Raw genomic sequence first — 23,487 nt, 5'->3', positions numbered from 1 at the left:
CTGCACTGTGCTACATTTTCTCAGCGAGTGCCCTTTTTAAAAAAGCAAACAAGCTGTGTGTGTATGCACATGTTGCTTTGATTGAGATTTATCCATTGGGGATGAAGTGGTGGTAGGAACAGCTCTGAAGGTAGGAAGTCTGACATTTGAGATCAGGTTGATAAGGAGGCTCATGTTCCAGATAATAAAGATTGCTGTGCGTCTGATAGCAGTCGGGGATGAACTGAGTGGTTCTGTTTTTTAGTGCCTTCTTTCCCTGAGCCTGTGTCGTGTTGGCCAGGTACCCACATTGCATTTTTACCAGTATAAGTGATCAGAAAGCAGTCTATACCTGTAACAGAACAAAAGTTTGGCATGCATAGGCTGGTTTAAAAACAGTTAAATCTGGTCTAAGCTTTGCTCCCTTCCGTTACCCCCCCACCAAAGAGTGAATGTGTGTTCTGTTCGCTACCGATCTAAACTATGCCACGTACAGAAAACCACATCACTTAGATCGATTCCACCTTGGGGTTGTCTGTACCTAGCCATTAAGTGAGTGATGGTGTATACAAGGGAGATGGAAAGGAGGAAGGGGCCGAAGCCTGGATCTCATTGCCAAAAAAGAGTTAAACAGAACATACTGCAAAACAGGTTAGGCAGGACTCTGAAGCCAGTTAGGAAGGTTCTCCGTGCTTTAAGGCATCTTCAAGTAAACCCTCGTCCCTCCACCCCTTCATGGATTTTTTTTCTTTTATGAAATCATCTCAGGGAGGCTCTTGGCTTGAGCGTGGGGTGGGTAGATAGCTGTGTAGTGCTCACTGCCAGCTGTTTCTTAAGAAGTAGATGGTGCACTTGTCTGTGCCCGTCATCCCATAGAATAGGCAGCATTCTGCAACTTACATTCTTCTGTGTACTTTCATGCCCTCTACGGGGTTGCCTTGTGAACAGTCAGAGCAGGCAAGTCACGGGGGAGGAAGAGAAGGAGGGAGAGAAGGGAATGTGGGAGGGTGGAGCTGGATGACTGATACTCCATGTAGTTAATAATTACTGTGAAGCATAACCTGTGCTGACTTTCTAGAGGTTTCACATGCATCCAGTCAGAAGTGTCTGAGGAGTATGTGGCAAAGAAGGAGTCTCAGGGAAGACCGTGTTTAACCTTGCAGCAGTGAGTCCAGGGTCTCATGTGAGATGCTGCACATCATTTCTTTTGCAATGTGTTTGTGCCTAAGCGTTCAGTAAACATACCATATATAGTCTGGTTCGTGCTCAATATAACACCGTGCTGCAAGGCAGCTTCTCCAGTAACGCATAGATTTCTTGGCTCCTGACTGAAAAATAGGATGTTGCTGTATATAACATAAATATTCCACGTGATCGTTTTCTACGCTCCAATTCGTGGTGTGTGAAACGCACATGTTTCTGATCATGACAGTCTTAAGTCTGGCACCGTGAAAAATGAAGGGGATTATATAAAACAAGTTGTCTTATCATCTGAGAAGGACTGGATCCCGTGCGTGCATTTTCATTAGTTTCAGCATAAAGATCTTGCTCTTTCAGAAAAATTTAATGTCAGATGAAGCTAGTGGATTTATGACCCTTCAGTTTGCAGGCTTTTTTTTTCTAAGCATCTGTTGCATCCCAGATTATGAAAATGGACTGAGACCCAGGGTGCACTGAAAATTTCTTTCTGTATCCCACTTTGTCTCCTCTGATTTCTTGTTTCTTCTTCTTTCCCCTGCCACATTTGTTTATTTATTTATATCACTGACCATGTGCTTAGCCCTGTACAGGATACACAAGAACAGCCCTTGCCTTGAAGATCAGGATTCCTAGCTCTTCACTTGGTTGTTAAAACAGCTTGTCTTCAGTTTGGAATGCTGTCGAGTGACTTCTTCCGCCGCCTGGCAGGAATAGCCAGGGACGTGAGACACTACTGGAGTAGGGGTTAGGAAGGTAACACAGAGAACTCCACATCACCACATCAGTGCAATGACATGACATACACACAAGATACCTGTTGCAAGGCTTCCTGTGCTACTCGTCCGTAGCTTCTGGCTACTGCATCTAGCAGTGTGCTGAGCTGCTGTCTGTACCGCTAAGGGGGAACTTAATTAACATAAGGTACCATTACCTTTACATGCCTTGACAGAGATACATTTTCCCTTGATGACTTCGTCCTTATTTAGACAAAGTTGTGGGAAGAGGATAAGTTTGCAGCAAGAGAATGTTTGGGTATTACATAAATGGATGGGACATGCATTTTCTCTGACTTGTCTCCTCTCATTGGCCTCATCAGGATGAATTATGTCTGACTGCTTGGCAGTTAATTGGACCATCCTTCCCATTTCCTAAGCTGATAAGCCCCTCTCTGTCTGCCTTGATCAAGCTTCTTTGTTTGAGAAGTTACTAATGCTGTAGAGGAACAGAATAACCAGTTTTCTCTTTGCTGTACTGAGGCGATCTGGTCTCTAACAGTTGTATCTTTGTACACTTATTACATCTTCTGACTTATTAAACTTTTTTACATTCTCCCATCTTAAATCCTTTCTTAAGACCCACTTACGCTATTAATGGGTAGGCAGAGAAGTCGGATAGAATTAGTATTGTTTTTTGTAGATGAAAACAAGAGGTGCATGTGTGTATAGCATGAGTGTACATATAAAAGGATTGTATACATCAGTGACTGTATATCATTACATGTTCTGTATGTCAATTGTTTAGGCTGGGCCCGATTCTGTACATAGCTCCACGTGTCTGGATGCTGACAGCTGTGTGGAGTCCTGCTGAAGTTAGCAGGACTCTTTGCAATTGCAGGGGTCTGTATCCAGACTAGGAACAGTTTTCCAAAATAACACCTTAGATTGCATGCTCGTTATTCAGGGACTGTCTGTTCTGTGTCTGGATAGTGCAGAGTATAGTAATAAATGGTGAGGCTTAATAGCACTTGACTAATTTCATTTCAGCATGACACTGTAAAAAGGCACTTCTTCAGGAATGCATTTGAACAAGCTAACCAGAATAAGAATGCTGGAGAGGAGAGATGGCTTTACTGGTCAGATGGCCTGGTGCTAGTGGCTTACACTGGTTTGATTTCAGTGAAATTACTTCTGACTTTAACTGGTGGGATCAGTATTCGACTGCTAAATCCCAGCAGGGTCAGCTTGAGTATAAGCATGCTCGTGCTGTTACAAACGTCCTGATGTCACAGTGCAGTGGTAGGTAGAGTGCTCAATTCTTTGTGAGTGTGCTATCCCACATAGATAATATCTCCTCATGTTTGTACCTGATGAGCTTGGTGTTGAGTGAATGAATGTGAGCAAAGCACAAGTGCCTTTTTTTTTTTTGATAAATCACACTTTTTGGTATCAAAGCAACAAAGCTCAAAAACTCCAAGTGGTCATGGGTTTAAAAACCAAGCAAATCAAAACCCCTTACATTCAGAGCAGCTAAATTAAATTTGAGTGGTATATTTTGTGTGTGTGTAGGTGTGTTTGCACATGTGATAAATGCTACTGAATAAACTTTGGTACGGTTTGAGCTAGAGTAAACTAATTTGGATGTCACCATCTGTGGTGTGCCATCTCTACACATGCATTTAAGTGCAGTAATTTACTCAGCAATCGGATAGTACTTACGTCTGATGGGACTATCCAATGGTGTAGTAAATTAGTTTATGCTGGCCTAATTGCCATGGACTTGTAGACAGTGGTCCTTTACTGCAAAGCAGATAAGTCTGCTGTGGAGTAAAGTGCATGTATAGATGTGGCCTGTGTGTAGTTTGTTTGAAAAGGATGGAAACCTTTGTGAAACTGGGGGTTCATAGTTTCATACAGAAAAGATGCTTTTCTTGCAGCATTTTGTACCTTTGTGCCTCTGAGGGCAGCGTTTGCAGTTGAGTTTGTGATTTGCTTGTTGAACAGGAATTAAGAGGCAACGGTTAAACCCCACTTTTGGGAATGTTGCTTTTTTGTTTTGTTTTCAGCTAGAGGAAGAGGAAATGATGTCACACAAATAAAAACAAATGTTTTTAACAAATGTCATTTAATTGTGTTACCAGTTACTTTATGACCTCAGGAGATGACCATCAGTTTAATTTTACTGTAGCTCTGTTCTGAATTTATATTCTTAAAGATAGCAACTTTTGCTGTACAGGTAGAGAGGCAAGGATGGGAGAGGGGAAAAAATTTATGCACTGTCTATATGAAGTCAAGCTGCTGTTAGTGACATTTAATGTTACATCGGGTGTGATAAAAATCCGAAATTCTAACAGGAAGAGTTTTGATAGAACAGCATGCTAGGGTCTTGTCAAAACAAAAGAAGTAGCAGAACTTCAAAAGCCTTGCTCCCCCCCCCCCTTTATATTCTGAGATTTTTCTCTCTTCCCCTGCATCCCTCTTTATTTATTTATTTATCTGATTACTTCAGAAACCTTATTCATGGCTTAACAGGTGGTGAGGTCCATCTGATGGCTTTAGCTGGTTGGGGAGAAGGGCAGGGTTTTTTTTCTTTGTTTTAAGGTAACTTCTGTTAGACCATTATTGTTTAGCACAGTGATTCTCAACTAGGGTTTTACATCACCCTGGCATGCCCTGAGTTCCTTTCAAGGATGCCGTGGTGTGCCACATAATGGTAGCACTGTTAGATGTGTAAACATGATTCACAAGATTAAACCCAGAGATTTCAAAAAGGAATCCATAGTGTTAAAGATATTCTGACCTGTTGTGGTCTTTCTAAATTCTTTGCAACAGCAAGTTTGTTCTATTACCTTTGTGTAGTCAAAAAAATGAATTAAAACTAAGAGCTGGCATTATCTGAGGGGTGCCTCGAGTTGGACAAGGGATGCCTCAACCTTTTAGACTCAAGAAACACTGGTCTAGCATTTGAGATGATGAGAAGAGAGTTTGCATGTGGATTTTGAAGTTTCTTGTAGAGGGTGTTAGCCTCTAACTTGTTTGATCTTTAATCAGACTATTTCAAGGAGCAGTTAACAACTCTTGCTTCATCAAAGGACTTGCATCCATCATAAGATCAGTGAGCTTTAACCTTTCTGAGTAAATGGTAGAGGGCAAAGAAGTGGCTATGTTTTGAGAAATATCTGAAAAAGAAAAACTGAAAAACAAAACAGTGCGCTGTACTTCGGAGTTCTTAAAAGAAAACAGGAGCTTTGCATGCAGTAATTAACACAGATGCAATATAACATGTGCATTAAACATAAATCATCCCCTCAGGTTTATTTGAGAATGCGTCAGTACTGCCTAATAGAGGCCAACCCTGCTGCCTGACTGACTGCAGCACTGAATTAATAAAAACCAGGAAAATGTCAGCTGTTTCTCAATGCTTTACCCTCCTGGGAGAACACAAGGGATGGACAAACTTGACATTAGGCCTTGAGAATAAGTCCGTTTTTTTACGTTGGTTTAGTGCTTGAAAATAAATTGCTGCCAGGTGAATAACTGCTGGATTACGTGTATGCCACACATACACACAAATATACTGCCCTTCTGGAATAGGAAGGCTCTACCTATCTTTATAAAGTTTATTACTTCTCAATGGCAGAGTAACTTCCATTTGAAAAACACTGTATATGGAGAGAAAGAAGAAAATAATTAGTGTTGTCAACTTTCAGTTTTAATACGTCTCATGGTCCATATTTTCTTAAAGCTGCAGCTCCTGGAGTCACGTGATTTATACAAGCGTTTCAGCAAGCTTTGTTTTTAGAGAGATGGTTTGTAGCCTTCTTTGTTTCATGGGCATTTATTTGTCCAAATATTTATTTGTGCAAGTCTGTTACTCTCATGAAGTGTTTTTTGGACCCAACTAGTGGATTCTTTCAATGTTTGAGTTTGGCGGTCCCAGTAACTTTTAATTTGGGTCTAGTCTTCTGACTGCTTCAGGGAGGGCACTTTTTCACAAATTTAGAATTAGGGTTCTCAAGTGGGACAAATGGATCCAGTTTTCCCTTTCCTAAATGGGGAATCCTAATTTTAGTGTATCAAGAAAGCAGCAGTCGAACAGGTGAGGAAGAGTTCTGACAAGAATGGACATTGTTTGAGGCAGTTTGATGCTTCCCACTTTAAGACTGTTCTTAGTTGCTTACAACTTTTACTAAACTTTATTTTGTATTGAATTTTTTGGGGGAAAATTTCAGCAAGGTCTCAAATTCTTTGACTGTATAAAAATGTCCTGGTAAGGGATGGGTTTTAACTTTTTACGAGTGGGAGACAGGAAGGAGTTCTGTATTCACATCGAGTGCTGTCACCATGAGAATTAAAGCATATTGGTTGGATAAATGGAAATATTTTTTTATATTTCTCATCAGCTGCATGAAGATGAGGGGCAGATCTCTGCCTCATTTACATAAGGAAGAGATGAATCTAGACTGGAATTATGTTGATCTAAACTGTGCATGCTGTTTCAGCGGTCAGATGAAATCTTGCAATTCTGTGCCTTGCTTCATCAATTAAAGGCCTTCCTGTTAACGCATTGTGTAGTGTATGTGGTATTGCTTGTAGAATCAGTGTTGGATGGGACTTCAAGGATTGTCTAGTCTCATTCCCATCATAGATGCTGCTGCTAAATCTTCCCAGACGCATGCAAATGATATAGTTGTTTACTAAATTGTCTGCCTTGCACTTGTAATTACAGCATAAAAACTTGCTTTTTGTAAAATTTGTCCCTATGCAGTTAACTTGTCCTTCTCATGAAGTTGTCAAACATTTAAAGGACCAGCCAGCCACTCCAGACTTAGTAAGTATCTTGAAAGTACTTTCCCCAAGTTTGCAGTTTGCTAAACAGGAACAAGGAACTCTTTGGCAGTTTTTTTTTAATTAGAGAAAAAAAGACTATTTATGTACCTCATGGAAACAAACTTTATACTGCATCTACCTACTTGGCGGCCCAGTTTCACAAGCTGCTTTGCCAGGCCAGACCCTTATTCAGGTGTGAAGCTTCTTTGAGCTAGGGAAGCAGAGCAGGGGTCTGCCTGTGAAAACCCAATTGCGGTACTGGGCCCTTAGTTTGTAATTACAGCCTTCTGATTGCAGTGTTTTACTGAGATAAGACGGGGGAGTGTTTCTACAGCAATATTTACTTTTCCTTCCATATACTAAGAGGATCTAGAGCGAAGTGGCATGTCATACCTGTAGGACCACGCATCAATAACCCCATTAAGGCAACAGATCCAGCAGCATTATGCAACTTTGAACATACCAGTAATGCTAAAATTGCAGGGTTCCTTAGCAAGGGCAAGGAGGTGTAGAAGCAGGCTGATTTCAGAGTTTTTTAAATAAAAAATAAGGTCTTACAGATCTTTTTATCCTTTAAATGTAGCGCCCCAAAGCTATAATAACCTCTAGCTCATGTTTCATAGCCAGGAGTTGATAAAACCGCTGATTTCTAAAGTCAACAGACAGCCCCTTCCCTCTTTTTATTTCTTGATAATTATGTTTGTTTGGTTCTAGATTGCTAAAAATAAGACGGTGTTTCCACTGCATGTTTTTGTGAAGTCCTTGATCTGCTGCTTTTAAAAAAAATAGCACCTTAGCTAAGGATTAAGTACACTTGTATGAAGAATGATATTGCAGAGGGGAGTTTCTCTGCTTCATTAAAATGAAAGCAAAAGCATTTTATTATTTTTCTCATTGCCACATAGACTCTGCGTACAACATGCAAAGCTGAACTGAAAACTGGTTTTAACAGTTGTTTATATAGTGTAATATACTGTAATATATATATATATATATAAAATATAGTGTATTGCCTACAGATTACCAGGATACTAATTTTAGTGGTAGTCATACATGTTTATTTTAAAGATACCGTCTTCCATCTCCTGTAATGCACCAGGTAGAAGCAGATGTGTAGATATTTATATACAGTTGCAAGTCTGACTGTGGAGTGGGTGTTTTAGTAGTGCAGCAATGGAAGCTGCCATTAACACTTCGGTGAAGCAAAATTTGCAATTCACCACCAGCTTTATTCGTTGGTGGTTAGTTCATGCGGTAGGTTGGGTGACATGCTGTTAGCCAGTTTTTCTGATGCATGGTTAGAAATCAGTTGTCCAGTTTTTTAAACTACAATAAATAAAACAGTATTGAGGTGGGGGTGGGAAGAGGATTCTTAAAAGGTGAGTGTGCTCCTTGTGCTCATAGAAGTTCTGCTCTGTTAGCCAGGAGTTTGGTTTTCTGACCTGTAAGAGTTTGTTCGTATCAGTATGCATTTCCTTTCCTGCTTCCTTCTTGTTTAACACCCCCTACCCCATCTGCATGTATTTTTGCTCCTGTGAAGATGGCAACTCTAAACTGTTTGGGGGAGGGGTGGGTGTTCTTTTTGAAATTCTGGGCCCACAAAGTTGTTGCTTTGACTAAATCTTTTTTTTTTTTTTTTTTTTTAAGTAATGTCTGCGGAAGGGATTTATTATTTTTGTGCATTGTGTTAAATAGGGAGTATTAGATCAAGAAGCAGATTTGCAAATAATTTGACATAGTCATTCTCTGAATATTTTCCTCTGAACTGGGATACTCATAGTGTCATGAAGGCATGATAATATTGCCTTCTCTATTCATTTCCATTATCCAATGTATTGCCACTTATCTATAGAAGTAGTGATTTGGGGGCTTATGTTGGTCCGTGCACCTCACCACCATCTTGTGTCTTAGTCCCCCAAAAATTGTTTGCTAGATTAGAGCAAGGGTCAGTACCTGCCTGGCATGTTGTGCCTTTTTGGCAGTATTAGTTTTGCTACAAAGTTGGAAGAGGAAGATAGTGTCAGATATTTTTCTGATGTTTTGCTCTGCCTAAACAGTTTTTAAACACTGCTTAAGCCTGAACTTGAACACTTCTCTATGTGGTGGTTTTTAAACTTTTTTTTGTGGACCCTCCACAAAATTTGAATGGAGATGTACATCCCTTTGAATTGTAAGTGTAAGTATTCACATACTTTTGATTGATCATAGTCATCTTTTGTGGACCCCATAGCCATAGCTTGTGGACACCCAGGGATCTTTGGACCACAGGTTACACCTGCGGACCACAGGTTGAGGGTGCACTGGAACAGGTTGCCTAGAGAGGTGGTGGGATCTCCATCCTTGGAAATTTGTTTAAGGCCCAGCTCAACAAAGCCCTAGCTGGAATCATCTAGTTGGGGTAGTCCTGCTTTGAGCAGGCGGTTGGACTAGATGACCTCCTACAGTCTCTTCCAACCATAATTTTCTGTGATTTTATGATTCCATGAAAACCATTGCTTTAATGAACTGTTCAGTTGCTAACATTTGTAAATGTTTCTTCAAGCCAGGCCAATGGAGACATTTGCATTTGCAGCCCAACATGAAAAACCATCTTGGATCACCAGTCCATTTTAAGACAAAACTAAAATGGAGGAAGAGTTGAAGCAAAGTACTTGCATCACTTATAGGCCTTGTGGGTGCTGAGGGGTCAGGATGGGCCTGCTAAATTAATCAGTTCACTGGAGAATATTGCAATGCAAGGCAATGATGATACTGCAACTAACTTTTTTATTAGGAGCAGAAGTTTTTAAAAATGAGAAAGAAAAAGCATGAGAGCAGCTCTGGCCTGAAGGGAAAAGGCCAGAAGTAGCTTTGCAATTTGAAGGGCAGTGATTCAGAATGGTTTCCTTGGTGCTGCTGTAGAGGCCAGTGGTACATAGTGGCACAAGACTCTCTTCTGTTGTTTGGAGGGGGAAGGAAGAGCTGATTGCAACCCTGTTAATCTCATTTCTTAACTTTTGATTAGCACAAAATAGTGCTTCCCCCTCAAAACCTTTCTTTCAGGGTGGGGTGTTTTTTGTTAGGCTGTAGAAAAATCACTGTGGTCTTCCTGCTGTTAGTAGTGCATAACTTTTCCCTCTGCCAGAGTTGTGCACTGAAGTTAAAACATTGCAGCAGTTCATGAAGCAAAATGGTTCTGCTCTGTCAATGTAATAATTCTAGTGCAGAAACAGCTGATGGTCTGTGTCTCCTGCTCTGTGTAACATTTATGGCTTGCTTCCTAAACACCATGTCATAGCTGACTGCTAGATGGGCCAATGCAGTAGGAGTGAGGGGCTAACAGTGCTGCAGATAGACAGAATGTGGTCGAAATTATGCTTTGCTCCCTACCCCCCCCCAATATTGATGCCCCTTTTTGCATTGTTTTTGACTGGAAGTGGCTAACTACAGACTCCAGAACATGTGTACTATTCCCAGTGCATCGCATAATAGGTACAAGGTTGGCAAATCCTGCATTTTGAAAACATCATGAGCACTCCAGATGAGTTGTTCCATTTTGCATAGCAGGTGTACGTTGTATGGTTGAGATGCATACTGGTGCTGTAATGTAATGCATTCTGTTGCATGTGTACTTTTTATGGCCTTTTAAATTTTTTTTGAGTGTATAGGAGTGAAGAGTTGAGTCAGGATTTGTTTTACTTTGGAAAAATTGCTGATTTCTATGCAGAAAAATGGAGCTTAAAGAAATGGATGTTTTCCAGTTCAGCAAATGTGCAGACATTTTTATGCATCATCTGCACACTTGGTTCTGTATAAGAAGTGGAGGAAGACACGGTTTTTAACTAAGGAGTTTGTGTCTAAGTGGTAAATCCTGAGTGCTTCTGCACATCTTAGAGTGTTTAACTGAATGTTGCGCTTGAGCAAAGAATGAACAGATCCTAGGTTAAATGGACTGAAGTCTGTGGCATGGGGTCCCTTCTCTTGTTCAGTTTGGGCACAACTCAGTAACTGCACAGTGTAAATAGCTATTTACTTAACATATATATTTCTTGCTTAGGAAGAGCATTATCAGCAGGCTTTGAAGAAATGAGTTTCAAGTAGGTTTTTGAATGAAAAGAGGGTTCTTTGCAGGACAGAGACAGCAAAGCCATTCTAAGCATGAAGTGTGTGGAAATAGAACTGGTCACGAGCTTGCACTTGACTCACTGCCACTCCATCTTTAACTCATCTCATTGTACTGCAGTATCAGAGCTCAGAAACAGAAAAACATGAAGCCCTTCAGCCCAGACCTTTCATTCTTGCTCCCACAGCAGAATGGATGAAAAGAAATGTCCACCTCTTACCTGGCATTTCTTTGCCACCGCAATCTTTAAGTATGTTTGTGATTTCTATTTCTATTTATATTGGGGTGTGTGTGTGATTCTGTTATGTATGAAAATAATATATAATAAGCTGTTGCCTTTCATACAACGATGCCAATGAAGCATCTGCAAGAAGCATGTTTTTGCAGGGTGCTTATGAATCATGTTTACTGAGCTTTCCTAGCAAGCATTAAATGTTCCGAAGTTTCACAAGAGAGTTTTGAATCTGGATTTTTATCTGTTCTTCATTCGTATCAACTGTTTATCAGCCCCAGACTAAGGTGAGGGCTGGGTATATTAGGATGCTGAATAAGTGGGCCATATTTTGCTGCAGATGGGCTGATGTGGATTGATGCTATTAGCCAAGGTTATCTCCTCATTGACCTTGTAGCCAAGATTCAGCCTTGGTGGTTTGGTAATTGAGTACTTGTGCAAGTGGAACTTTTTAACAGGGTTTGTGAAGGATCTTTTTCTTTTTTGAGATTAAAACAAGGTGTGTTTTCTTTTTTTTGGGGGGTGAGGCCCTATTTGATTGTTTCAGCTTGAACTTTGAGAGAGCACAGTTAGCATGAACATACTCTACAGAAGTTCCCAAATGCAAAAAGATAGGAAAAAACCATTTGGAATAGACCTTGATTGTTGGAAGAAATAAAAGTTCTGTTATCTGCATTTTCCTTTGGATTTCTCATTAGCTACTGCTGTTGCTGCAGCTGCCTCCTCCCCTTTTTGTGAAGGAGTGGCCGTTTCACTAATTTCTTGGTTTATTTGTGCTTCATATATGAGATATTTATTTAGTTCAGTGACCTACCAACAACTTGCAGAATATTGACTTACTAGTGTGGTGCTTTTTGCAAAGTTAGTTTGTATTGCCACTATTCCCAAGAGCTCTGTCAAGGAAGAACGGTTTTAATCCTGGGTGGGTTCCTGCAACCCTACGTGTACATGCATGGGTTCTTTTTCTCCAGCCAGCATTTCCCATTTCCCTCTGGTCAGCTGCAAACTTTAATTCTTGGGGAAGCAGGGGTTTGGGACACCATGTGCCACTTCAGAGTAATTCCACACAGGCCTCATGGGAACACTGGATCCTTCTGACACAACTGAGCGTTATCAGGGAGATTGAATCATTCTGAAATGAGTCCTTGCAGGCACGTGCTATCGGCTGCCATCGTTCGCTGAGTCGCACTGCATGGAGACATGCATGCATGCTCTCTCTCTGCTTGGGAGCTGGTCACCGTAGTTGTATCGGACAGGCTCAGGCTTTAGCTGCTTCAAGGAACGGGTAAAGTTAAAGAAGTCTCCAGATTGAGTTCCAAGTGTGGTGCAATTAGGGGTCACTGGCCTGCAATCGACAAGTAACGTGCTACTGCTACCGCTGTGTAGTCCTAAGCTGTTCACTGACAGCTGTTGCTATGTGGTACGTGGTATTTGCTTGCTTCCTACCAGCAATCTTTCGTAGCAGAACATGCTTTCCTCAGACGTAGTTAGTTCACTTTTATTGAACTGAAAGCAGTGTGCAAGGAGGAGCCTTTTGTTGGCTCTGCAGCAGTGTGCAGCATGTGGAAAGAGGTGGGGAAAAAAACAAGTTGATTTCTTTCTAAAAGCATCAAGCCCCTCCCGTAGTGAGGCAGGGCATAGTACATCGAACTTAGAGACCTTTAAAGTACATGCTGAAGTGGATGCTGGGAAGATACAGTACATTGCTTGGGCACAACTCCAAGGCTTCCAAGGCAAGTAATATTTAAACAAGCTGAACAGCCCCTTTAGGCAAGCAGCAGGAAATCCAGCACTCAGCTTTGTGTTGCTGCATGGTCAGCAGAAGATAAAAGCGTAGGCTGTTGCAGCTGAGGTTCCCTCCTATCACTGGATGGCGAACTGTTAAGGAAAGATAAAAGGACAGAGGAGACCAGGGTTGCGTTTTTTGAGAAGGACGCTTTCATATTTAAGCTGTTCAAGAACTTAGAAAGATACATATCAGGCCTGAATTCTTCCCTGCCTCCCTTTTTTTTTACCTTGATGCAAGGCAGCAGCATCTCTGCCGAGGTCCGTGGAGTCATGCTAGTGTAAAACCAGCAAAAGGGAGAGAAGAATTGGGCCCTTTGTTTCATCATAGGCAAAATGCTTAAATATGGCTGCATTAACTATGTGCATAGTCACTTCACAGCAAGCAACTCTTGAAACTCTTGGCCTTCTAAAACTCTTAAACAGCTGCTACTGACTGGGATTTTTATTTTCAAATGCCACTAGGATCCAATCATCCATTCTCTTCTCCACTTTTCTGTCTGAAGTTAATTCTTGATTGTAGGCTGTGTAATAATTAGGAGAAGAGTTTAAATGAATGGAACTAGTATTTCAAGTCATCTGATCTCTATTTACTGTGTTTTTTTCCTCTCCTTTTCCTGCATCATCTAGTGGTGGTGTCTTGGGAAAGAAAATGCTAAGAGCATTTGTTACCAATTTAGTAGCACGTACGTGCTCAAATCTACAGCTTCTGAGCTCTACATGTGCCATATGTGGGCAAAATGTAATGTTTGCTGGTTTCAGGAAAAAGGAGCAAATACAGCTTGGCTGTTCTTGAGATAGTGTTTCTTTAATCTACTGTGATTTAGGCTTGCACAGCCCTTTTTGTTTTGTTAAAGACAGTTAAGCAATTAGGCACCCCAGGGAGCACAGTTATCATGAACTAATCACTCCCCTGAGTGTACTAAGGTATAAAACACAGACACCACAGAGCCTTGTGACTACCCTCAGTGGCATAATAACCCTTAGGATTCCCCCAACCTGGGGGAACTGTCTTACTGCTATTTTAAAGTCCTTTCTGGTATTTCAGAAATCACCTGTGTTTGGTTTTCAGGGGCCATATGGGTGGATTCCATTTTTTTTCTCTCATTTTGGCTAGGCCTTGTGGAATATGTAGGTGGGGGTCTATCATTGTGTCGCATTTTGTATCGGCAACAAAAAGCTCACATGACATCGCCTCTCAGGGGTGTCCCGTGTGTGTGCAGATGCATGTAGTGTATATAGTTTACCTTTAATACATTTACTAAATTATACAGTGCCACTTCATAGTAGTCTGACACGGAGATCTGCTAGATACTGCTTTAGCTGGCAGTAAGTGACAGGTGATAGCTTTCTGAAAGCAAGAGAAAAATTACACTTTCTCAAAGTGAAATGAGTGGGGCCAGCTCAGCTCAGCGCTAAGTAGAAAAGTGTTACATGATCATTTGTGAAATTAGTAGTTATGCCACATCACACTATTAAGTCACTTTTATTTGGAGTTGGTGGTTTTACTTTTTTCAGCAGCTTTTTCATTTTAACTCATTCAGGGAGGTCGTTCTAATAGTCCCTTGATTACAGTATGACATCTCCCCTGAAACTAACCGAAATATTATATATTGTGGGAGGGTGAGATCCGAATTGGAAGCTGAACTCATTTTTGGATCGCTGTCTCCTGCCATTTCATCCTTTGCTACTGTTTAATGTTGCAGAGTCAAAGTCCAGCTCAACCGTGGCGTTTTCACACTTAATGTATGCCCCTGAGAACCAGAAACAGAGGATGCAGTCTTCAAGTTCCATTGGTCTCTCAATGGAGGATAAATACAATAAAAGCTTTCATAGTTGTGACCTATTCTGCAAACCACTGCTGAACTTTTCTCAGCTCACTTGAATGTTCTCTAGGTCTGATTTTTTTTTTTTTTTTTTTTTTCCCTCCACCCTCCCATGCTGATGTAGGTTATGAGTGGCCCCACTGAAGTTGGTGGAATTACACTGTAATAATATATACTGGCTCAAAATTGGAGAGCCAGACCACCTGTTCAAGAATTACAAATGACCTTATCTTAAAATTAGAGAAGGGTGCGTGTGTCTGCCTGAGAGTGAGGAGGGGAGAGAGAGGACACACAGGGACATTGTTCATCATAGCAAGTTTAAATTGTGGTATCATGGTCAGCATCTGTAAAATAACAAATGTAACATTGCTATCTTATATGTCTATAAAAATGACAATTAGCTGACTCACTATTTTATATCTTACATTTTATATATGTGTAATATACCTGTTGTGCTTGCATCTCCTAGAATCAGGTCTGCGGTAAATGTAATTTTTTATTAGGCCTGAAACAGGTTTTGTTTGGCTATTCAATTTGTCTCTCTGTGAGAGCAGGGAGAAAGAAGTGAGTAGCCCTCTTCATAAATGGATTGTAGAAAGAGTTGTCTGTATCCTCCATTTGCTGCTAATGTGTGAGGTAGTAGCAGAGGAATTTTTTGGAAGGGGAAGATGGTTTTGGACCAGCAGCTGGCATTTCTTGCTGGAAAGTGAGCTGCGTGAAACTTCAGGCACTCACCAAAGAAACCTGTTCATAATTTTTTTGGGTTTTTTTTTTCCCAGCGTTCTTAAAATAAACTTCCTGTAATTCATTGCAGTGTTCAAATACATCACAGGTGTCCAGGCTGTTCTGTACCCAAAGCCACACTTGTTGAAGACTGTACCTAAATTTCTGTGTGTTAGAGAAAAACATTGCTGGTGTCCTGATTTTTGTGTTAGAGGTGTGGCTTGTGGAAGCTGCAGGTTGCATCTTGCCATCTTGAGCCAAACAGCTGGAGCATTACATGGTAGGAAATGGAGCCTGTGCATGTTGAACCTTCGACAGAGAGAATGAGTAGGGCAGTCATAGTCTGCACCGGTTTATAAGCACCTTTCAGTCTAGATAGGTGTGGCTGACAGATTCCTTTACTGATGCATCCATATATCTCTTAAGTTCCCAGGGCCAGACTCCCTTGTGATACAGATGGTCACAATCCTTCTGAGTTCAGTGTTTGCTCCGCCAAGGTAGACAAGAGATTATGGCCCTAGCAGCCAAGTAACTCTTAAGACTACTCCAAACAGACAGTTTCAAAGGTCAGCAAGCCTTTTCCTGCTGAGTTTCCAGCACTGGGGAACAGCAGCATCTGTCAAGCCTCTGTCCAGGCCTCTCTAGCTGTTTTTTTTGTCATCCATAATGCTTGGACTCCATGCTGACCTCGATAGAGTCCTCACTGGGTTTATTAGTGTAGGCCTCTGTACTTTGAAAAATCCCTTTTAGAGAAATGTCTGTGGGTCTTGTAAAGTCTGTTGGACCGAAAGAAATACAAGGAACTTAAAGTTTACCAGATCTGCCTGGTTTTTGTTTTGTCTCCTTTCCCCCCATCCTCAAGCTGAAGATGTTTTGGAGAACATGTCCCAAGCTCATCTGACAGGGGAGTTTCTGACTTCTAGAAGTTGAAAATTGACACCTCTATCTAGGCTTCCTCTCTATGAAAACTAGCCCTGTATATGCTGCTTTTTTCATCATTCAGTCAATAGGAGCCTTGATGAACCCTGTACATCAGGTCGCCTAAGGGCTCATGCAGAAACTGGTTGCTCCTAATCCACTTAAACGGTCTTGTTTAATTTTGTTGTAATCATGAAAATGAGTAAGATTACAAAACAATTTGCTTTTAAAAAGTTAAGAGGAGTAATAGTGAAGTGCACTGCTAAGGGAAGTCTTGCATCTGAGGTTCTCAAAACTCTTTAAAAGCAATGGTTTGGAAAGTTTACTAGCCTGTTGACTTATACATACAGTTAGAAGTAAATTATCCTGTTTAGAATAGAAAACCAAATTTTAAACATTTCAGAATGAAGACTCCACAAACAACCTTACACTTACCTATCTAAAAGATTATATGCATCTGTCCGCTAATAATACAACTATTTTGGTGCTGTGAAATACTTATAATTAAATACTTATACATCTTATACATGGGCTGATTCATTTTCCTTTTTGCAGAAGTTGTAAACCTCAGTTTGAGTCCCTGTGGTGCTCTTGGTGTCTGTGACATATGCATGTTGAAGATAAAAGTGTGTGTGTTTGCACGTGTGCATATGCATGCATCAATGCACAGGCACAGGGTAAAATTATGCAGCTGGCCAGCATCTCTGGAATGGGGCTTAAAACTAGAAGATGGGGAATGATTAACATGTACTGTGATACTGAATGTTAATGGAAATGGTGTCTGGGGTGTATTTGTATTTCATTTTGAGAAGGGAATGTAAGAGAGTGATGCCTGAGAAACCTATATGGAGAAGGAAATGCAAAACTGTAGTATGGGATGGATGAGTGGAGTAGAGTCAGGCCTCAATCCTATATGTATTTTCAAGTTTCATAGGCTGGAGAAGGATGGAAAGGGTTGGTGGTGCAGAAGTTAACCAGAGACAATGATAGTCCATACCGAGTTTTATAGATGAATAAAGGGATGCCAGACTGAAAAAAAAATATCTTTGGGCTGAGTTTGAGGGGGTCAGTTGTAAAACCCTGACTCCTTTGTAGCAGTTTCTATCGCTTTCTTTTTTGGGAGATTTAAAAAAGAATTAATTTTTTTTTTTTAAATAAAATTTCCTAATTAATTTTTTACTGTGGAGTGGTGTGTGTGTGCACATGCTTTTATGAATGGTAACCTTTTAATGGTCTTAATTGAGATTTTATCTGGAATACATGATGGGCTAGTTCTCATGCTCAGCCAAAAGCAGAAGACAGGAAGATGATGATGTTAACAAGATGGGGGAGAAAAGAGGGTGTTTGTTTAGAAAAAGCCTTGTTACTAATGTCTGTGAAGCAAAGAAACCCTGCTGATAATACAGATGAAAATAAGAGGGTCTGTCTTTCCTGACTTGAGAGGAATGGTGCTTTGTAATAAATGGCTGCCATGTGGCAGCTGTCTTCCAGTTTTGTGAGTCTGGGAGTAGTTAATCCTGTCAGCAAGTCGTGCTCCCTGGAAAAGAGCAGCAAGAATTGCTGCAAACTCCTAAGTAATTTGGTATGGGGAGGGTGGATATGTCTGTGGGTATGTGTGCGTAAATTAAATGGACCTCTTTCCCCTTAAAATGAATCTGGTAAATTTGTAAAGAGTAGCGCTGGAAGGGGGATGTTGACTCTGTTAGCTTAGAAATACAATTTTAGGAATATTATACTTTAGACTATACTAAGGATTTTCATTAAAAAATAGAGGAAACAATTCCATTGTGTATGTGCCAAGAGGTGTAAAACAGTTGCTATAGTAAAAGGATTTTTCTCCACTGTTGAATCGACATCCCCCAGAAATCATGAGCCCTTGAAATCACAACTAGTTTAAATGGCTTGAGATTGGAGGAGCCGTCCTTGAGTTCTTTCTTTTGACTTTTTTTGAACATGTAGGGTTCACCTTTTCTAATGTTTCTCCCAACTCTGCAGGTTAGAAACATATTTTTAAGCAAAAGTAAAGATTACCAAGTGGTAACAAAACCTGTAATTTTAAAATCCTGAGAGTTGATAGCACAGCCACCCTGAAATGGTTTTAAAAAATGATTATTGTTATTCGTGTATTTTCTGTCCTAGTGTCTAAAGTCACACTTAGTTTTTACTGATTCATCTTGTAATGTGGCAAGTGCTTTTGCCGGCTCCTGTGTGCCGTGTTCCAGTGTGAGAGCCCGGAGACTGGCACTGTGCATGTGCTTCATGGCAGAGGTGCTTCACTACCTGCATTGAGAGGTTTGTGGGGGTACTCTGCCAAAATGTGCATTGCTGAACCTGTCCCATTTGGGGACAGAATTTGATCAGCATAGTGACAGGAATAGTTTCACAGGCATGATGAGCATGCCCTTTCCTAGCTTATTTAATTCCAAAGCTACTTTTACTGGTAATGTTTTCCCCCGTAGATAAACTTCTCTATCTCTATCTCTGTTTTGGGTTCTGGCAAAGGATCTCTCAGGAGTGACAGTGGATCTTCACCTCAGCTCCCCCAAAAGATACATTGCAGAAGCTTTACTGCTGCTGCCTTTGCACAGTTCACACAGATCATCCTGCTTTTTTTTTCTAATCACTTCCTTGCCTATCATTGTTGAAGCAGACAGCTCCGGCTATGGAAAAAGAACCCAATATAAGAGTTTGCTCACAAACTACCTTCTTACCAAGATTTGAATGTTTAAACCCCCCTTTTTAAAGTCTGGGGGAAGCTGCCCACTAGCTGCCCTGAAGCTGCTCTTAAACTGAAAAGCCATGGCTGATTACATTTCTGCTCATCTGATCCATCAGTTGGGACTGACAGGCCCTTTCCTCCTGACTAACAGGTGCAAAGACCAATTGCCAGTGAGCAATCTGACATCAGTTTGTGGCTTTCCTTCATCTTGGCATTCTTGTTCCTCCTCCTGTTTCCACGATGCTGTAATAAGAAAACAACCAGACCAATTGTCTCACACAATTCATTGCAGGGGATGCCTCGGCATCTGCATGACCAATTGATAAGGCACAAAAATCCCCATTTTTTTTCAATTTGCATCAGAAACCAGTGAGCACAGGCTCCAGCTACAAGGCTAGAGCACAGATGCTTGTTCTCGGTCCACTTTAAAAGGGCAAGACATCCCTAGCTGTATCATCTGGGATTTGAGCCTCTCTGTTACCATTATCCAGCCAAGCTTTAGTCCTGCTCAGTAGCCCTTGTAGCTTTTCTTCATCGTGCATTTTTAGAATCCAGGAGCATTTTGTCTTGGATTCAAAGTTTGTTTGGTTTTTATTTCCCCCAGTCCCTGTGCTCCTTTTTCTCCAACCTGTTTCATCCTCCCAGCTCTTGGATGTGTGGGATCCCCACATGCCAGAGCACAGAGCTTGGCCAGCCTTGGACCTCCATATGCTAGAGTACAGAGCCTGGACGGCCTTTCCTTTTAGAGAGTAGCTGACACCTCGACATGCACCTTTGTTTTTTTCCCTGGAGGTTTAAAGATTACTTGTATTAAAGATTTGGTTGTATGATGGCTCTTCCTCTGTGGTTGTGTATGTGGCCATATTGTTTGTCTTTAAAACTTAAAACAAAAAAGCAACAAAAGCCAAACCTCTTGATCAATGTAGTTTCCCATTTTACATTCTCATCCTCTTTCCTGGCTAAGGCAGGCATACAAAATGATAGTTTGATACTTGAGACCCAGGCTGGGCTAGCATGTGCCTCTTTACTTCCCCTTCTGCTCTCTCCAGAGGTAGAGCTACCTCTAGCTTCTCACTGATGCTCAGCGGGGGAAAGGAGACCTAGGGCTACAAAAGGGAAACCATGTCCTTATTTATTAGCTCCTTCCTTAGCCTCTACTGCCCACACAAGGTTCCACACTCTTTGCCTGCTATTTTTGGATCTTCACCCCAGCACGAATGGAAATGAGATTTGGTTTTTCTCTTCCCCTTGCCCCAAAGCTGGCTGCTTGAGGGAGTCAGCAGAGAAATTTAAGCATCTCAGCCTAAGAAACAGAGCTCTGTTAGTGCCTTGTGCTGCTCTCAAGAGAATTGTCCCAGACTCCCATAGTCTCCTTCATCTTTGTCCAAAGTCTCCTCCTTGCCCAGTGGGCTGGGAGCCAGTACTGGCTAAAGAGCAGAATCATCATGTTCAAGACTGGGAAAGGCTTGTCAGTCTGGTGAAAGATGCTGTGTGACGTCTCGAGGACCTCTGTATTATTGCAGCCAATGCCAGCCTGGGGGAAGGCGAAGGGACTCTCATGGATTGCCACTTCGTCTAAGGCAAACAAACCAGAATTGAAGCCAAGAAACACATCAACTTCCTGGAACACTAAGCCATCCACACAGCTGCCTTAGCTCTCTGAACACATGCAAAGCAGTTCTTCTTATAAGGGCAGACAGTATTGCTTTTGTGTTTGCCTGTAACAAGTAGCAAGGGAATACAGGAATAGATGCACTGGATTACACCAAAGGTTCATCTAATCTGGTGCCCTCCTTTCATGGCTGTCAGCCCCTTATGCTTTGGAGGAAGACAGTCCTTTCCCCCACCTACATTTATAACCGTGCCTTGCTGCTGCCTAAGGGGTTCCAGGGAATGACTGCGAATTCCTCCTTCACTTTGGTTTATTGCTTGCACGTTCCTCCCGATAGCATTTGTTTTTAGTATTGTATAGGTAGAAATGCTGCTTTATAGCCCTAAAATTCTCCAGACAACTTTAAAATCCCAATTTCCTCTCTGCTTGAACAAGTTCTTCAAGCAGCTGAAACAGGGAGAACTGTCTCTTTTCAACCCTGTCCCAGGAAATGAGCTAAACCACACAGCTGATTGAACTGTAATGCAAGCCTGAGGGGTGGTTTTGGTGTCACCTGCTTAGCAATGAGGTACTCTGTACACGGGTGTGGCTGCCACTGGAGGGAGTAAGAAAGTCATGGGAGAACTCTTCAGCAAGTCCCCATACTCAGTGTTGCCAGCTCTTGTGATTTTCGGCGTTCTCAAAGTCTACACTTCAGGAATGTGAAAAACGTAGCTCTTTCTTGTCTATATATTTATATGCATATATAAAAGATAGAGCTATGTTTTTCACATTCCAAAGTGCAAACTTTAAGAGCAGCGCTAAAAATCACGAGAGCTGGCAATACTGCTTACATTCTGCATACAGGCTGCTCGGTAGTGGTTATTTTTCAGCATCTGACTGTCTGGTGTGTTGTACCTTGTGGCCAGAATGTCATCTAGTCAGCATGAGAGGGATTCACAGAGACTTGGTGTGGGTATATAACTCTGAGGTTCAAGGCAATGGAAAGTCAGGCTTGTACCACCCAACTTTGTGTTTTCGTTCTCAGTAATTTTTACGGTAGGTCAAGTTCTCCATTTTTGTCTCAGAAAGTCATGAGTTCTTCATGAGAGGCAGTTCCCTCCTACAAGATGCACATTTACCAGATCATAAAATAAGTAAGAACTGATACAATATTAAGTTTTAATAAATGAAGCTCAAAGGGCAAGAAAGAGGCCAAATTCAGTAATGCTGTGGCTGTTCTGCATCTCTGCAGCAGCAAGAAACAGCTGGACTAGAGTGGTGACTCTCACCCAAGAAATTCACAGGTTAAGCGGCCTGGTTCAGTAGGACATTGTTGTAATGTTATACCAGTGTCACTTGCTAACTTCAGTGCAGTTGCTGTAGTACAATACTGACAGGGCATGATAGTGAATCAGGCGTGATTTCTTTAGCATTATTAATTTGAACACTTTGCAAGTCCTGTATATTTTATGGCACACCTGGATTTGATCATCCGAGCTAAGGGGCAGGAATGAGAACTGAGTAGGAAGGTTTCAGGCAGGAGATAATTTTGGTAGTTCTTTTTATTTCGAAGTAAAAGTAGAAACCATTACATCTGCATAGGAATATGCTGTATATACCAAGTACTGTATTGCTATTAGAGCCTAATATATAATAAAATGAAAGCTTTGTAAGACAGGTAGATTTTTTTTCCCTGTAGTTGGAGGATACCCTTAAAGATGTATTTTTTTTGGTTTTTTGTGAGTTTAGAGCTATAGTTTCCCATTTCCTCCCTCCCCTGGAAAATTCTGCCATTCTGTATTGCCATTCAGGCATTGAGGGTAAATTTCTCAGTGTCTTTTTCACTTGATAAGTAGAAGGAAGTGCCACCAGTTTAGGGTCCCATTCTGCTGTCTTACCTTTTTTCTTTTTCTTTTTTTTTTCTTTTTTTTTCTTTTTCCTTTTTTTGTAGGGTGCTCTATTTTGATGCTTCAGCAGTGGTGACAGTGAGGTGACGCTGCCAGTTACCTTCTCTGAAGTTGGGGTCTTCCAGCACCTATACTTCAGTGTCAGGGACAGACTTGGTACTAATGAGGTTAGTTGGAAAGTTGGAAAACTTTATTTTTTGTCCCCTCACTTTCTCTTTGCTTGAGATGGTGGCTTTGAATAGCATCACCCATGCTTCTTCCCACCCAGCGCGTTTCCACCCTCTTACCTCCCCAGGGGCTTTGATGCAAAATCTCATTACATCTAAAGCCATGTTTTTGAAGTGACCAAGTAACACAGAAGATGGCTTAGAGAAACTGTTTCCCTTTTATTCTCTGTCACTGCAGTTCACCCCCGGGCAGAAGTTATGTACATAGTCTTCAGATTAGGATTTAAGCATATCTTTAGTGGTGAATAGGTCTTAGACAGTAATACACAGGTGTGAATTGTATCTGTGTCTTTAGGAGCACCTGAAAGAAGCTGTTGTGGACCTTTTTGTTTCAGATGAGACATCTGCTTGCAGATTCTTGCTTGAGTTTCAATATTAGACATTCTGTGTGGGCTTTGTTATCATTTCATTGTTTTCACTTGAATTTCTCATCAGATCATTAGAAAATCATTGGGGGGAAAAAACCCAAAGAGTGAGTGAGTGAGTGTGTGTGTGTGTGTGTGTGTGTGTTTAAACAGTTATCTCTTCCTCTCCAAAAAGAATAGCTGTGATATATAGCATAGCATGTTTATTGAAACCAAGAAAAGGTTTTGTTTTTTTCCTAATTCCTGGCCCAATTAGTATATGGCTTGTCCTGTAACATGAATGTGGATTTCTTTTTAAGGCAGAACAATGAGCAGCTTTGTACTGTACCTCAGGTTTTCCACCTCCTTGCCTGTGCTGCGTGCA

The 23,487-nt window shown here is 41.2% G+C and overlaps 1 protein-coding gene across 7 annotated transcripts in view; it reads left to right on the top strand.

Annotated features, from left to right (window-relative positions):
* The window catches only part of RREB1 (ras responsive element binding protein 1), a 144,880-nt gene that overhangs the window by 34,865 nt on the left and 86,528 nt on the right, over positions 1–23,487 (top strand). For 3 of the 7 annotated variants that reach the window (XM_090039329.1, XM_090039327.1, XM_090039328.1), the window contains exon 2: positions 22,576–22,698. The exons of the other annotated variants lie outside the window; for them this stretch is intronic. The gene's annotated coding sequence lies outside the window, so the exon portion shown is untranslated. The remainder of the gene's footprint in view (positions 1–22,575; positions 22,699–23,487) is intronic. 7 annotated transcript variants of the gene reach the window in all.

This window comes from Crocodylus siamensis, chromosome 3, assembly GCF_052110815.1.
Source record: "Crocodylus siamensis isolate JL-2025a chromosome 3, ASM5211081v1, whole genome shotgun sequence".
In the NCBI taxonomy this organism is placed as follows: domain Eukaryota; kingdom Metazoa; phylum Chordata; order Crocodylia; family Crocodylidae; genus Crocodylus; species Crocodylus siamensis.
This window is presented reverse-complemented; position numbering and strand designations above follow the sequence as displayed.